Raw genomic sequence first — 17,093 nt, 5'->3', positions numbered from 1 at the left:
TATGATGATGTGGAAAAGAAGCAGTAACATAGGTAGATACCTTAACATATATATATATAATAAATGCTATACTACTTTGTGTCATGCATGGCCATAAATACAGTCATCTATGATATACACCACTCTATGATACTATATATGCACTATGAAGGTACGTACGTAGTATCATACACTAGTATCATATGCATGATACTATATATAGTATATGGTACTCCCCACTATATAAGGCTGGCCATAGTGGTGGTATCATAGCCGACGATGTCATGCACTTGGAAATAGCAAGGATGCTGATGTGGCAAAGAATTAAATATATATAGAGAGGGTTAGAGTAACATATATGTAGATACGGTATCATGTTAAATGCGATGCTAATTTGTGTCATGCATGGCAATAAATATGATCTATGATTCTATACTCTATGTATTATACTCTATGCTATAATTAATTAAAGGTAGTATCATACACTAGTATCATATATATTGTATATGCACGATACTAGTATATGACACTCTCCAATATACTCGTGATTTCTTACCGTGGAAAAAAATTGGAGGCAAAATGATGAACTCATGTTTTCGTTCGAACAAAAATATGATGTTAGGTAATGTAAATGTTTTCATAGAGCACACGGTTCACTCACGAAAGCCGTGTGTCCACTAAACCGTGGCCGATGCACCACCTCCTCTGCCACGCGCGCTATCTGAGTCGTGCGTTCTGATTGGCCAGAACCCAAACCCCACGGATCATATGTCTGCATCGTTGGATTCTCCTTGATCGAACGACGATCCTCATCCCTTTCGACAGCACATGTAAATGTTTACAAATAGCCTCTCCCAAAAAAATGTTTTCAAATAGAACACGCTTCACACACGAAAGCCGTGTGCCTACCAAACCGTGGCCGATGCCCCCCTTTTCCTGCGCGCGTGATCTGAGTCATGCGTTCTGATTGGTCAGAACCCAAACCCCACGGATCGTACGTCTGCACCCTTGGATGCTCCCAGATCGAACGGCAATCCTCATCCCTTTCGACAGGAAATGCAGTCCGGCTAGGAATTGATTTATATGCCAAAATGCATGGTAAATGCCAAAAAATGTCTTAAATATAACACACGAGACCTGAAATGCACCAGCAAATCAAACCCGTGGTATAATTGTGATTGCTTTACGTGGGAAATATTTAGAGGCGAAACGATGAACTCGCGTCTTCATTTCAAACGAAATTATTCTGTTTGTGTACACGAGCGCTTAGAGGCAACCGTTTGCATAGGCCTTTCTGTGCACGCGGCGACCGGGGATATTTTTCACCCTTTTCACCTAGGCCACCAACACTCGGAGTCCCCAACACCCCCCACCGTCCGCCCATGTTTCACTCAACTAGTCCACCCAATCTCCTTCGCTAGCTCCCCTCCCCTAGATCCACAGCAGAACCGTCTCCAGCACCGCCGTGCTCACCCCGGCCGTGTGCCCGCTCTTCGGCGTCAAGCCTACCTCCACTATTGTTCCCAACACGCGGCGGCCCGCACCTCACCATCTTCGTTTGCTCACCAGCCACCCTCTAGCATATCGATGTAGTAACCCTCGCCTCTCCTGTGGTCCGGTCGGGTTTGCATTAAGAAGCCTATTAGTTACTGCTCTCCATCGCGGTGAGGCATATTTCCTCGCAATCCCTCTTCCAATTTCAATCTGTATGTTCCCAAATTGGCTATAAAATAAGGGAGAGCATATATATGTTCATTATCTGCCTTCCTTACTACATATAAGTTGTATTTGTTCCAATAAGTTACTGCCTATTTACAGATCGCGGGCACCCGAGTCACACAAACTTAACAAATTAGCTGTATATTTTCTAAATTATTCCATGGCATGTTTAGAAAGCTTGATACCAAGTTGTTAGTTTTATGCTTATCATCCTTTCCTGAGTTTCGCATGTGTTCTCTATAGATACCGAGTAGCAGTGACAACACTCATGCTTCAGGCCATGTATCTTCATCTGATTCAGACAACCCTAGGTCTTCGGCAGATTGTTAGGGATCAAGTAATCTTGAACGGGATAGAGCTGCAGCAATTACCCTTTTGGTCAGGACACGGAGGAACGCTCCAAGGAAGCCCACACACCAGCCTAAAGGTGTATATGAAGTAACCGAGATTGATTTAAAGTCATGGGCTCCAACTAAACCAGATAAAGCACACATGAGGTTCAGGAGTGTGTGGATTTATTGGCAGGGCAAGGCTCAACACTAATCTGCCGGGGTTTCGGAAGGCTGACACAGAAACACGGCAAAGGATAGTCCGGGAGATCATGGATCACTTCAACGTTCCAGAGCAGTGGAGAATGCAGGTGGAACACGATGCACTGAAGAAGGCTAGGGATGCTTAGAGAAAATGGAAGCACGTGATGTACAAGAAGTACTTGAGTGAAGGCAAGGACCCAATCCCCGCATACCCCCAAATTACAAAGGCAGACTGGGTAGAATTCAAAAGGGTCAGGGCAACTAAAGAGTTTGTTGAGAAGAGTTTCAAGCAATCGGAACTTCAGAAGAACATACACCCCGACCGTATGGGTGTGGCAGGATACTACGGCATGAAAGGGAATAGGAGGACAAAGAAGCACTAGCGGCGGGTGGGAATCCGGCCTTTAGTGAAATCAGGGGCGAACACACCAGAGACTACTTGCGGGCACGTGCAAAGAGGCGTGATGACGGAACTTATTACTTTGAAAACTCACATGACGCCAAACTGTATGAAGTGATGTTAGAGGCTTCCAAGATCCCTGGAAGGTTCTATAGGAACTCAGGGCCATGTGACATTCTGTCCATTGCTCTGGAAACAAAAGAGCCCCCTGGCCATGCAAGGGGTATAGGTGTTAGTGTCCCACACAAGAGGGATTTCACACTCAGCAAAGAAGAGAGGCTCAGCATGAAAAAAGCGAGGAGTGAAATGAAGTAGAATGCATTGTATGAAAGGTTGAGGAAGGAAATTTATCAGCCTGTTCGAAAGGATGTTGAGGAGTCAATGATGATGCAGAGGACTCTAACACTGACAGATAGCCAGCAGATGGGAGGGGCGGCGGGCATGGAGGATGTTGCTTATTGCGTGACAACACTTCACAAGAGTAGCTATGCATCAGCTGACCCCAGCGACACTGAGACTACAGCTGCTCGTGATGATTCTATATTTGATCTATCTGGAATGAAAGACAGACTGAAGTGCGTGCTTACACATTATGAAGGTACATTAAAATGTGCAACACCCTGGGTTTGCCCACCCTTCTTGGAAGATGGCCTCTTCTTGGACAATGTGCCATTGAAGTCGGGCTGTGTGAAGTGCTACGTGACTTAAGTAAAGCCTGGATTCAATGAATTTGCCCTGAAGAATATCATAGGAGACTTTGATGAGCAAAGGACCTTGGGAGAAACACTGTTACATCACATCGAGTGGCCACGAAAGGAAATAGAGTTCATTGATGAGATCCCTGAAGCCCCGCCAAGAGCAACCACTGTCGCCCCTCAACCGGTGACGCTCTCCTTGCCACAGAAGCTCCGCGGGCTGATGCATCAACCTGTGATCAGCCGGCCCGACTTTGTGGCGTATAGGCCATGTCATCCTCCGCCCCAAAGCAGCCAGTGGCAAGGCCTACAACTGCTAAAGACGCAACACCAGTTCAGATGCCGGCCGCTGAAGCAGCGGGGGGAGACCCAGCTGCAGCACATGCTCAGCAGACCAACCTGGTGGAACAGACTGCTAAGTAGTCTGATGCTTTGGAACCGCTCGCTAAGAAGTCTGTAGGTCTAGAACTGACTGCTCATCAGTTCATCGGTCCGCAGTCGCGTGATCAGCATACCAATGTGTCAGCACTTCCTGCTCAGAAAACCAACGCGTTGGCACGGCCTCCTTAGCACACCGACAAGTTGGCACCGCCTGCGCAGAAACCCGACATAGCTTCAACGGATGGTCAGCAGTCCAATGCCTCTGCTCCTATAGCCCAGCAGTCCGTCACAGCAGCACCGCCAGCTCAGCGGTCCGGCATAGATAAACCGTCTGCTAAGTAGTCCGTCAAAGCTTCACCGTCTGCTCGGCAGTCTACCTTGCAGGCAACCAGATGTTCTGCCAGAAATGCTTCAAGTACCAAGAAGGAAGTGGCCAAAAAGGCTACACCCACGACCACGAGGAAGCGCGGCGGGAGAGTGAAGAGGAAAGAGAACGATTGCCTCTTACTTAAAGCACTCATTGCCCAGAACCAAATTAACAGCAGCTTGTTCGAATCAGGGAGTAATATTATTTCTGACGCCATGGATGATGAAGAAGTACGTTTGTTGCTTGCTAAAATTAAAGCAAACGTACTTGAAGCACGCAATTACGTCCATGGCCAGCCATTTCTTGTTGGCGAATACTTTGATGAGTGCAGCTCCAGTTGCCGTGAGTGACATGAATATTGCATGGATCAAATGTCAGCAGGTCTTCATGGTTTGCTAGTCCACTAGAATAGAGATCATTTCCGACACGATGCCTGATTTTGTCAATGATAAACTTCAAGTAAATGATAAAGAGCTAACTGCATTTTATTCCTCTTAGGGGATTGAACGCATAGGGAAGACAAAGAGAGGGTGTGTATTTCATAGATCCTGAATTAGCAAATGGCACAACACTACATGGTAAGGACCTACGGGACTGGGCCGTTAACACGGTCATCCGTCTCTTCGAAAACACGTCCCATGCAGAATCATTTCTCTGGCCATATCATGAATGATAAGTCAAGTAAACAACCACACATACACTTATTGTCTTTCAGATTTCAACATAATTCGTAAGTTCATGGCTTTCTTAATATGTAGCGATCACTGGATATTGGTATTCATTATTGTTCTAGACAAGAACACAGTTTACTACATCGATTCTCTTAGAGAGTCAACAAACGCTCAGGATCTGACGCATCTTCAGCAATTCATGGATAGGTATTGAATTCTATGATGTTGAAATTAATTTGCATTCATATCTGGTTCAATAATTGATGTTGTCAAAATTCATCATCATTTGCAGTGTGCTCGCATTGTGGAAAACTAAACCAGGGAACCTGTTGAAGAGGGAACTACCTCTGCTGCACGAGATTGTTTCTCCGATAACACACTGAAATCCGTTATTTTCGGAAAATTTATCCATCAATCCGCAAATACCTTTCCTTACGCTAGTCAAATGTTCAAGCTTCTAAATAAACCTCTTTCTATTTTGTCCAAAGAAAAAATAATACATCTAACACCGGTTAGGTTGTTCCTAACAGGACAAATACATGACTAATTATGTACACAAAATTTCAGTGTCCTTAGCAAGAAGCAGGGACCAACCTTTGTGGATACTATGTTTGTAGACAGTTTCTGGCGCCGTTGCCGGGGAGGTGAGTGCTTGAAGGTATATCTTTAGATCTTGCAATCGAATCTTTTTGTTTCTTGTTTTAGCACTAGTTTAGTTTATAAAACAAAACCAAAAAAATGGAATTGAGTTTACCTCATACGCTTCATCTTTTTAATATCTTTCGTGAGTATGATGGGAAGGAAAATTGTGCTCAAGTACTAGAAGAAGAATTACATAGAATGCTTGGCATGAAATATATGAATGATGAGCATGATTGCAATGTTGTTAGTATGAATTCTTTGAATACCCATGATGCTAATGATATGCAAAGCCACAAGCTTGGGGATGCTATGTTTTATGAAGATGATATGTTTAGTCCCCCAAGCTTTGATGAGCAAATTTACTATGATGAAAGCATGCCTCCTATCTATGATGATTATTGTGATGACACGTATGCTATAAAGAATAATGATAACCTTGAAAATTGTCATCTTGATCTTAATTTTCAATCACATGATAGCTATTTTGTTGAGTTTGCTCCAACTACTATTGATGAGAAGAATTTTGCTTATGTGGAGAGTAGTAAAATTTCTATGCAAGTGGATCATGAAAATAATGCTTTAGGTGCTGGTTATATTGTTTAATTCATTCATGATGCTACTGAAAATTATTATGAGAGAGGATTATATGCTTCTACATATTGCAATAATATCAAGTTTCCTCTCTATGTGCTTAAAGTTTTGAAGTTATGCTTGTTTTGCCTTCCTATGCTAGTTGATTATTGTTCCCATAAGTTTTTTGCTCACAAAATCCCTATGAATAGGAAGTGGCTTAGACTTAAATGTTCTAGTAATGTTCTTCTTGATGCTCTCTTTATGTTTCAATTCTTATCTTTCATGTGAGCATCATTGAAATCATCATGCCTAGCTAGGGGCCTTAAACGTTAGCGCTTGCTGGGAGGCAACCCAATTTTATTTTAGTTTCTTGCTTTCTGGTTCTTTTTAGTAATAAATAATCCATCTATATTGTGTTTAGATGTGGTTTTGTGTTTTAATTAGTGTTTGTGCCAAGTAGAACCTTTGGGAAGACTTGGGTGAAGTCTTTATGATCATGCTGTAAAAAACAGAAACTTTAGCGCTCACGAGATTTGCATAAACTTTTTACTGGAGACTGCTTTTTAGTTTATTCTTTTCGGAGATGATTACTAGACAAATTCATCAGGTCCACAAATTTATTTTAGAATTTTTGGAGTTCCAGAAGTATACGTTTGATACAGATTACTACAGACTGTTCTGTTTTTGACAGATTCTGTTTTCACTGTGTTGCTTGCTTATTTTGATGAATCTATGGCTAGTAAAATAGTTTATAAACCATAGAGAAGTTGGAATAAAGTAGGTTTAACACCAATATAAATAAATAATGAGTTCATTACAGTACCTTGAAGTCGTGTTTTGTTTTCTTTCGCTAACGGAGCTTACGAGTTTTCTGTTAAGTTTTGTGTTGTGAAGTTTTCAAGTTTTGGGTAAAGATTCGATGGACTATGGAATAAGGAGTGCATGGAGCCTAAGCTTGGGAATGCCCAAGGCACCCCAAGGTAATATTCAAGGACAACCAAGAGCCTAAGCTTGGGGATGCCCCAGATGGCATCCCCTCTTTCGTCTTCGTCCATCGGTAACTTTACTTGGAGCTATATTTTTATTCACCACATGATATGTGTTTTGCTTGGAGCGTCATTTTATTTTCTTTAGATTTACTTGCTGTTTGAATAAAATACCAAGATCTGAAATTGTCAGGACCCTGATTCCAAGTCACATCAATCTAGCCGGTAACACCTCATATCACTTTGTGGCCTCACGCATGGTATTCCCACGGGTGTCGCCTTACCATGGCCCTGGACCGTTTGCGCCTTTTGGCTCATGTATATGATAGTGTCGCTAGCATCCATACGTGAGCCAAAAGGTGCAAACGGTCTCGGGCCATGGTGAGGCGACACCCGTGGGAATACCGTGCGTGAGGCCGCAAAGTGATATGAGGTGTTACCGGCTAGATCGATGTGACTTGGAATCGGGGTCCTGACAGCTTTGGTATCAGAGCCTGACTGCCTGTAGGATTACCAAGCCAAACTGGTCGAAGTTGAGTCTAGAAATGCTTTAGTTATATAAGGGAATTGATTGTGGATGGGAACGTAAGGCTCTTTTTACTCCTTTACCTTATGCCCTTCTGATCTGAGTCATCCTCTTCTTTTCTACGGGGATTAGGAACTAGGCTTTCTCATCTCTCTTTCAGGTTCACGTGTTACTAATCCGTAGTAACTTATAGGATTGTTGGTTACAAGCTTCAGCTTAGTTTCTACTATTTTTAGTATGTTGACAATTGATCTCAGAACCTTGAAATTGTGATGTTAAGTGGTTATGCCACCATTTTCGCTGGATGTCTCAAATCTTTTTGAGCATTTACAGCCGTTATGCTGTCCGAGTCATCCCAGGCTCCTAAATAGTCTGATGCATTTGCAAATCCTTTCCGTTCGTTCTCGATGTTCCTTTGGGCCAGATTAACCACACTAATCATCGAGTTGAGGTACTCCGTTACCTCGTCGTATATGTTGGAGTTATTATTATGACCCTAGGTGTCTTAGAGGACCACTTAGTAATCTAGCAATGCTTGCATCCCCAGTGTGATGATTCTGGCCATCATTCTCGAAAGCATCCCGTGATGCCATTTAGTTAGTAGGCATTCTACTCCTGGGTTCTTGAACCTGAGGTTCACCCTAATTACTTCATGTTGTTAGTGTTTGCTAGTTCCATTAGGATATTAGTAACCTTGCGATAGTCCTCGAGGTTCGTGGTTTATCATTCTTCCAATACCATGAACCAATATGGCAGAAGTTCCTCTGAACCAAAAGATCACAACCAGAGTGCTCTTGACGAGTTCTCCATTCAAATTGTGAATCTGCCAGTCCTTCTTCTTTTGCATGGGTTATCCGGAAGAAATATATTGAACTTGTTCGACATGCTAAACCATGCATCCACAACTCAGAAAATTATATGTTCCTTTGGATTGTCCCTCTCTAGTTGTATTCCGACCCCCGTCTATCAATTGATAGTCAGGAGTAGTCGTGCACTCGTGTTCATCGATGCCTATTACTCTTGTGGTCTGTCAAGCCATTCTATTTCAGAATGACTAGGAGAAACAAACTCCGGTACCTCGTCCATATCTAGGATTGGGTCAAAGTAGTTGTATTCCACAGATCAAAATGCCAATCCAGTTTTTGTTCTGTTCTACCTTGGAGTGTTACCATCCTTATGTCAAGAGTGTCATGAGAATTGCACCGACTCTTATGAATTCCTAATGCAGTGATACTCCTCGCCATCATCATTCATTTCTTGGTCCCGTGTTGTCACAACCGGAATGCCGACAAGTGAACCATGATGTGTGAAACCAATACTCCTCGCAACCGTGTTGCTTGGTATTTAAAGGACAATAACTTCATGCTTAGCGTGTTGGTTATTGAATCACCATCCTAGGACTGATCGTGCTACCTAGTCCACTTTTGTTGGTGCACCCTTCGATCGATGAGTTAGGATTTTGTCAAACCCTTGCTCTTTTGATCACATCGTCTTGCCTTGAAAGCAAGACTGATCTCGAGCTTAGTAACATGTCGACGGTTCGTGATTTTCCGAATATCTTCCCAGAAGTGTTACCAGGTTGTCACCTGACTGCTATGCTGAGTTCGTGACCAAGCTGGTTTCTTGTAAACCACCCATTCTCCAAGAATCCGTGTTGGATACCCTGAGCTAGTTGGTTAAGCTAAACAACCACTTGGAAAGTTGGAAGATAAAAGCTTGTCCGACTTAGTTCATGTTAAGGGATATCTTGTATGTGTGTTGAAGAAAGATGATATCTTCATTGACTGATCCTCGTGTCAATTGATTGGATCTATTGTCTTACCCAAATCTTTGATTATCGTATGGGCTATCGTCAAATCAAATCAGAACCAACGATATTCGTAATGTTGTCTTACTCGTGGATGATCCCTTGAGCATACACCATTATATCCTTTGGGTCTGACCAATGCTATCACTTGTTCACATAATTATGGAATTCCATCTCCATGGAAACCTGGATGAATTGTTGTTGAGCCCATCAGCAACACTGCTACCTTCTCCATGATTCGTGTTGAACATCCAGCTAGTATTGGAAACTTTGTAAGCATTGCCTTCATGTTCCGTTCATGAGGTATACGTTTGGATGAAAGTAGTGACTTCCTCCAATTCACGTGCATTTGATGTAAGTTGCCGCCGTGGATTCGGGAAAGCTTATTTTTGCTTCCTTTGGAATCATCCCAAGTCAGTCATGCACATGTGCGAAGTATTCTATGGTTTGGAGACTTGCAACCTTCATTCTATATGTATCACTAGCACACCAAGCCACTGATTGATTTGTTCAAGGAGAAGAAGTTTCTTCTTAAGAGCTAGACTTACGCAAGGACTTCGACATCCTTGTTGATGGTTCCTAACCAGAACTCGGTAGTGTTTGATTATAAGACTACTGCGTGGCCATGCTTGTCCGTAGCTCATGTTTTGGAGCTTGCTACCGTAGCTCATTTCCCAAGAATCTCGCAACGTCATCTCGTTGATTTGTGTTGCAAACCTTCATTTTCTTCTAGACTCGATGAGTCTGGAATATCCTGTTACCAACTAGATCCGAATCTCAGGCAGATATGACGGTCGGAACTTTTCCAAGATTATGATGTAGGTCCCCACAAGATTGATGTTCTGGCCGACACACCTAGCCGGAAGATCTATCATTGTAGTATCTTGATTGAGCTATTTAACGATCTTCTCCATGAGGATTTAGTGCAACTTATTCTAGAAGTTGATCCTCAGGGGTCCATGTGCTCTCGGTTTCCTCGATTATGCTAGAACCATTCAACGGTGGAATCACTCTCGTTGAGTTATCCCCAGTTACCAGAATCATACCCAGCATTTGCATTTTGTTCCCAGCTTGCACCTCAGTAATTACTGTTTAGGATCATCTTCAAAAGTGGTCCTACTATGGGTCCCATCCATCCCCGATGATAAGCAAAATCATCCATGGTGTTGTCTTCAACAAGGTAGTCCACATCATTCCTTCTGGTATGAGTATGCCATTCTTTCGAATTCGTTCACATGATCGTTTGTGATTGTCTTAGGCTGGTATAAAGAGTTTCAACGATCTTTGTATCAAAAGTAATTCTTTTTGCCACTTAAGGGAATAATTCTACGAGTCACCTTTCCTAAGGTGCCCCGTTATGGAATCGTGGCAATTATCTCCTCGCTACTTTGAAACCATGCACCATCCTACCCAACCGTGGAGTTGTTGCCTACCAAATTGAACCTTCATCATTTGCTACCTTTCCTTGTTCCAGATGTGTGTTTTGTGTCTCAGCTTGAGAGATGTTCTTACATCTCACTCCATGAGTTGATCGTGAGTTGCGAACCTTTGTGAAGATTGAATCCTGTAGAGCTTCCCTCTCTTCCGTCGTCATAGTTGGGTAACTCTCTCGAAAGAAAAGATGTCAAGACCAAGATGATGCAATGAATCAACATCTTCGAGAAGAGCAATTGGATCATGAAGATTGTGTTAGTTTGTGTCCCCTTCGTCCTTTTACCTCACGTCTTGAATCTCGGGACGAAATTCTTGTTTAGTGGGGGTGAGTTGTCACGTCCCTAGCCTTGATATGCACTTGGACTAGCTTGGTTGTTGCATCATGTTTAAATTTCTCAGAAAATTGAAATGGGGGATGATAAACCCTAGTAGCAAATGAAATTCAACTAGGTTCAAACATAAATCTTTTCAATGATCCCAAAATGCCCTTTAGAAATGCTCATCATTTCTGAATTGGTCCAGCACCTCTGACAAAAAATGATGCACATATTTCTAGGCCATTCTGGATTTTTGAATTAAATCTTATTGTATTTGACCTTGGGCATTTAAGTACTATAAATAATTTAAATGCTCAAATAATGTTGGAACTATTTTTGGGCCACTGAAATAATTCAGCAAGTGTCCATGAATATTTTCAGGATTTTAGGAAATGCCTTGGTATTTTTCCTAAGCTCAAACTATAGCAGAAAACTAGAAAACAGAAACAAATAAAAGAAGAGAGAGAGAGACCCACCTGACTTATCGGGCAGCCCACCTGGCCCAGCTCCTCCAGCTGGCCCAGCTCGCTGGCCTGAAGCGGCTGTCTTCAACCTTTGCCAGTAGGCAGAGGCGTGTCGACAGCGCGCGCGCCCGAGCTCCACCTCCTGCTTGCCACCGAGGCGCCCCCGACGAGTCTGGAGACGACCCGCAGCCCCTTCGCTCCTCTCCCTCACTCTCTGCTCTCTCCCTCGCCCTCTAGTCCCTTCCCCGAGCGCGACCGAACGCAGCCATCGCCGTCGACGAGCTCCACCACGGCCACAGCCATCTCCGAGCCCCTCCGACGCGCCCCCGAGCTCTTGAGTGACGCCCCCGTCCTCTCCGACAAGCCACATGACGCCGGACACCCTAGAGCGCCGTCGTCGACGCCATCTTCGTCCTCTGCACCGACAGCCGTCGTCGACCGATTCATCGTCACCAGGCCGTCCCTGAGCACGCTGAGATCACCGACGACCCCACCGTGAGCCCCTCTACCGAACCCCCCTGCTCCCCTTGACGAATTCATGCCTCAGCCATCGATCCCCGCCGTGCCAGAAGCTCACCGCCGCCCGGCCTTGTCGCCGCCATGGCCTGAGCTCGAACGAGTCGCGCCCGTGCACCTCACCGAGCTCCTGGTGACCCCAGGATGCTGCGCAGCGTTTTACTTTGCTCGCCCGTGCCCCGCAACGCCGTTTCCGCTGAGACCCAAACTCCGGCCGCCGCCTTTGAGCTCGCCGCCGTCGATATAGGTCGCCCCCGGCGTAACTGACTGCACCACTTGACGCGCGGGATCGCCAGCATCACGTAGATGCCCTCCGCCAGCCATTTGGTCACCGGAGGAGGAATCCCGCCCCTCGCCGCCGCGTCTGGCCTCGCCGGCGTCGACTCGCCGGTGGATTAGCCCCGGTTGACCAGGGATTTGACCCCCCCAGGGTCACTGACGTGTGGGCCATGCCCCTGTTTAGTTTAGGTGTTAGCTTAGTTAGCGCAAATGAACTTAGTTAATTGGTTGACTCACTGACATGCGGGCCCAGCCCCTAATTAACCTAGATTAGTGCTAACGTAACACTAACTAACTTTGTTAGTTAGTTGTTACACTGACATTTGGGTTCCAGCCGTCAGGTTTGACCTGGGCTGGCTCCATTGACCTGCTGACATCACCACGACATCATGCTGACGCAGTTAACCTTTTTCTAGATTTATTCTTATATAGGAAATTCCAGAAAATAGTGCTAACTTCTAAAAATCATAGAAATTAATCTGTAACTCCAAATGCAAAGTGTTATCTATGAAAAATGATCAGAAAAATCCAATCTATCCATTTGTACTGGTTTCATGCATGTTGAAACAACTTAACCTTGCTGTTTAGATCAAAACATGATAATGCACTTTATAAGTTCTTAGTTTGAATTTGAATTTGAACCTTTGGTTCAAACCAACTCAAAACCTTCTGTTCTTAGTTCCGTTAGCTCAAATTACAGCATATTGACATGTCATGATCATGCATCATATTGTGCATTAGCTGTCAGGACCCCGATTCCAAGTCACATCGATCTAGCCGGTAACACCTCATATCACTTTGCGGCCTCACGCACGGTATTCCCACGGGTGTCGCCTTACCATGTCCTGGGACCGTTTGCGCCTTTTGGCTCACGTATATGATAGTGTCGCTAGCATCCATATGACAGAGAACCCGGGCCGACATGACTAGTCGTGAACCCAAAGTGGCACTAACTTACGGGGACAGGCATACATGAATCAACATGGAGCATGTCGGTCAGCAGTGTGCGAATCCGGGCTGTAGCACTGGGCTAACAGGACTCCGGGAACCCGGGCTGTAGTAGGCTAGGCAGGACTCCGGATGTCACCGCGTGACATTTCCCCGAAGGGACAGACACAGGAACGAAGTGAATCACATGCCGATTAGTCAAGTGTTCCGGAGCAGTAGTGCTGGGCTAGCAGGACTCCGGTGAACCGGGCTGTAGCGGACTACTATGGCTCATGGAAGCACAAGACTACATTTCCCCATAAGAGAGGCCACCAAGGATAAACAACTAGGTTGTCGGATCCCACACATACCAAGCATTGCAATCATACACACAATATGCTCGATATGTGTAAATACAACATGGCATCACAACATAACTCTACGACCCAAGTACTTATTCATTAGGCTCCGAGGAGCGAGATATTACAAACATGGGTCTCATGACCCAACATTCAGAGCATACAAGTCAAAGCACATGCAGAAGCTCAACATGTCTGAGTACAGACATCTACAAATGAAAAAGGCTGAGAAGCCTGACTATCTACCAGATCCTGCCGAGGGCACAAGATCGTAGCTGAGGTATCAAGCTAAACGTCGAAGTCCACACAGAACTACTAGCGAGACCGACGTCTCTCTGCAAAACATAAAATGGGCAAACGTGAGTACAATTGTACCCAGCAAGACTTACATCAGAACTATCTACATATGCATCAGTATCAAAAGGGGGTGGTGGAGTTTAACTGCAGCAAGCCAGCTTTGACTCGGTGGCTATCCTAAACTACAACTGCAAGTAACTCTTTTGAGGTGGCGCACATGAGTCCACATATTCACCATATCAATACACCACTATGGATCCGCTCCCGTCTCCCAACGAGAATGCCATCCATAGCACTCACGCTTATCTTGCGAGTTTTAGAGTATCCACTTTCACTTGTCTATGAACTATACAGGCAACCCAGAAGTCCTTTTCCACGGACACGGCTATTCGAATAGATGATGTTAACCCTGCAGGGGTGTACTTCTTCACACACGCTCTCGCCACTTACCACCATGTACACGTCGTGTATCTCGGCAACCTTCAAGCGGAAGCCTGGCGAGGGAGTCGGCCACGACCTGACTAACCACACAAGTCTCTCGTCCAGGTTTATCGCCTATTCGGGTTCCATCCGCAAGGAGATCCGGCCGGGGTGTCGCTCACGGCCCCAAACGATGTGTACAGGGTTCCAAGCCCACCAAACGGGCGACGCTTGGCATACCCGGCCACGGTGCCTAGTCTGTCCCAAGCCCACCTGTACCGGGTGCCACTTGGTAGACTACTAACACTACCTACAAACACCAGAAACTAGCTGCAACTCCTGGACAGAGATCATGTTGATTAATAAGTCGAGAGGGGTTGAGTTACCGGAACCCAATGTGTGGTAGTAACTGTTCATGGATCACAAACACAGAACTCAGTTCCTAAGGACGGCTGCAATGAGACAACCCACCATGTACTCCTACATGGCCTCTCACTGCTACCTTTACCAAAACGTGTTCACATACTTAGCTCTCAACAGTAGGACATGTTCACACACCTCTAATTCATCCCTGAGGAATCAGACCTGACTCAACTCTAGGCAGTAGCAGGCATGACAAACAAGCATGAATGAGTAGGCACATCAGGGCCCAAACAACTCCTACTCATGATAGTGGGTTTCATCTATTTACTATGGCAATGACATGTCATGTAGAGGAAAGGGGTTCAGCTACCGCAGCATGTAACAGTTGAAACGTTGTTGTCCTAATGCAGTAAAAGAGAGCAGGAGCGAGAGAGTGGGTGTGACACCCCAAAATTTTGGCCCTGTTTTATCTATTAAAATGTTGCCAAGAAATAAAACTTTTCCATTTTTGTCAAGTTTTACCTTTTGTGATTTTGGATTTTTGCCTCTAGTGGAAAAAAAACCTTCAAAAGTATTATTGGACTTGAATACTCTCTTTTATAAAACAATTCCTCATCAGTGGATTTAATTTTTGCAAGATTTATTTTTCCTCAAAGCTTTAATTCCTTTAAAATGATTTCTTTTGCATTTGGAGCCTGTTTGCACTACAACCTTTTGACAAAGGCATTCAAAATTTCCACCAAAAGTTGGGGATGTCATGTGATGGTTCCACATCACTTTTATGCAAAAATACCTTCTGGCCATTGGAGATTTTGAGCTCTACACCAACTTTTCCAATCTGGTCCAGTGGACACTTTTGCACTACAACCCATTTAAATATTTCTTTAAAAATTCTTCCAAGTGTTTGGAGATGTCAGTGGATGCATACAATTCATCTTCAAGCAAAAACCCAGTGATGTTCTTTGAAAAATTTGAGTGGATCAACCTCTTTTGCATTCTGGTCCAAATTGGTGATTTGTACTGCAACCTTATTTTTCTTTGCTCTAGTAACCCTGAGCTTTTTCCTACTTGTAGCCCTCCCTTCAAAACCCTTAAGTCTAGGAGAGTGGACTCATTGGAGGTTTTGAAGTGCATGCTTTAAACCCTTTTTCTTTCTGTCCAAAACTGGAGTTTTCCAAAACTTGCACTAACAAGTTTCTAGTTTGGCCCAAGTGACCTTACCACCATCTCCTGCATCTAAAGAGACCCTGATCTGGAGATTTTGGCCACTCCAAGAGTTGCCTAAGTACACTTGGCATTCTGTCGAACACTTGGTGTGCACAGTCAGCTTGAGGCATGTTTTCTGCTTTGCACTGTGAACTTGCTCCAATGACCCAGCAACCATGTCCTCTGAGCGCTTTGCTACCCCTACCTCCGTCCTGTGCAGTGCCAGCTCCACCCTCGCGCTCTAGACCACACTGTCATTGCGTCGAACACCTGCCGTGCGTGCTCTGGGCGCACCCAGAGCGCATGTTTTGCACGCGCGCGCACTGAGCCGACACGCCGCACTGCCGCACTCGACGCGACCCGTCCCTGGCCCCTACTGCATCGCTGAACCGCACACTAGCTCGCTCCCTGCTCCACGGCATCTCTGGCGCCCTGCTGCGCCGCTGGCCGCGCCCTTGGCGGCTCGCCGGCGTCGGCAGTGGCCTCTGCCATGTTCGGCACCGCGCAAACCACGCCAGCGCGCCAGCTGCCCCTGGGAATAGCTCGTGCTTATCCTCATGCTCGTCGGAACGCTTTCGTCGCCGCCATGATGCCCTGCCACTACAGGAAAGTGGTCGCCAGCGATCTTATCCTCGGCCACCGCGGGAGCCAGCCTCAAGCGCCTATTTAAAGGGAACCCCGAGCCTCTCCGAGCACTCAGGTGACATCAGACCCTCCCCGTAGAGCTCCCCTAGCAGTAGGTTGACCGGAGAGGACCATCCTCTCCAACTCCGGCCAGTTCGGCCGCCGCTAAGCTCCGGTGCGATTCGTCGCAACCAGCAACCCTTTCGCCCAACCAGCACCACCAGTAGCTCCCTCTGGTCCTTGCGGAGCTGCCCAGCTACCCAACTTCGATCGGGGACCACCGGAGCACAAAAAGCACTTCGCCACCGTAGCCTCTCTCCGCCGCGGAGCTCGCCGCCGGCGACTCCTTCCACCTCCGACGACCCAACAACCACCTAGGGGACCGCCTCGGTCTAGCCGTTCCATCCCCGCCCTTGGATGCCCGTGAGGCGCTGCCGCTCGTCGACGGCGACCGCCGGAGCCCCGCTCCCGTCGGGCAGAAGAGAGGAGAAGGAGGGAAGAACGGTCAAACCTGACCAGTGGGCCCTCTGGACCCACTGTCAGTGACCCGCGCGGCCGTCCTCTCTCTGTTAAAGTGAAGGCACATAACTCCCGAGTGCGTCTCCTCC

Source organism: Aegilops tauschii, chromosome 7, assembly GCF_002575655.3.
Source record: "Aegilops tauschii subsp. strangulata cultivar AL8/78 chromosome 7, Aet v6.0, whole genome shotgun sequence".
NCBI classification, from domain to species: domain Eukaryota; kingdom Viridiplantae; phylum Streptophyta; class Magnoliopsida; order Poales; family Poaceae; genus Aegilops; species Aegilops tauschii.
This window is presented reverse-complemented; position numbering follows the sequence as displayed.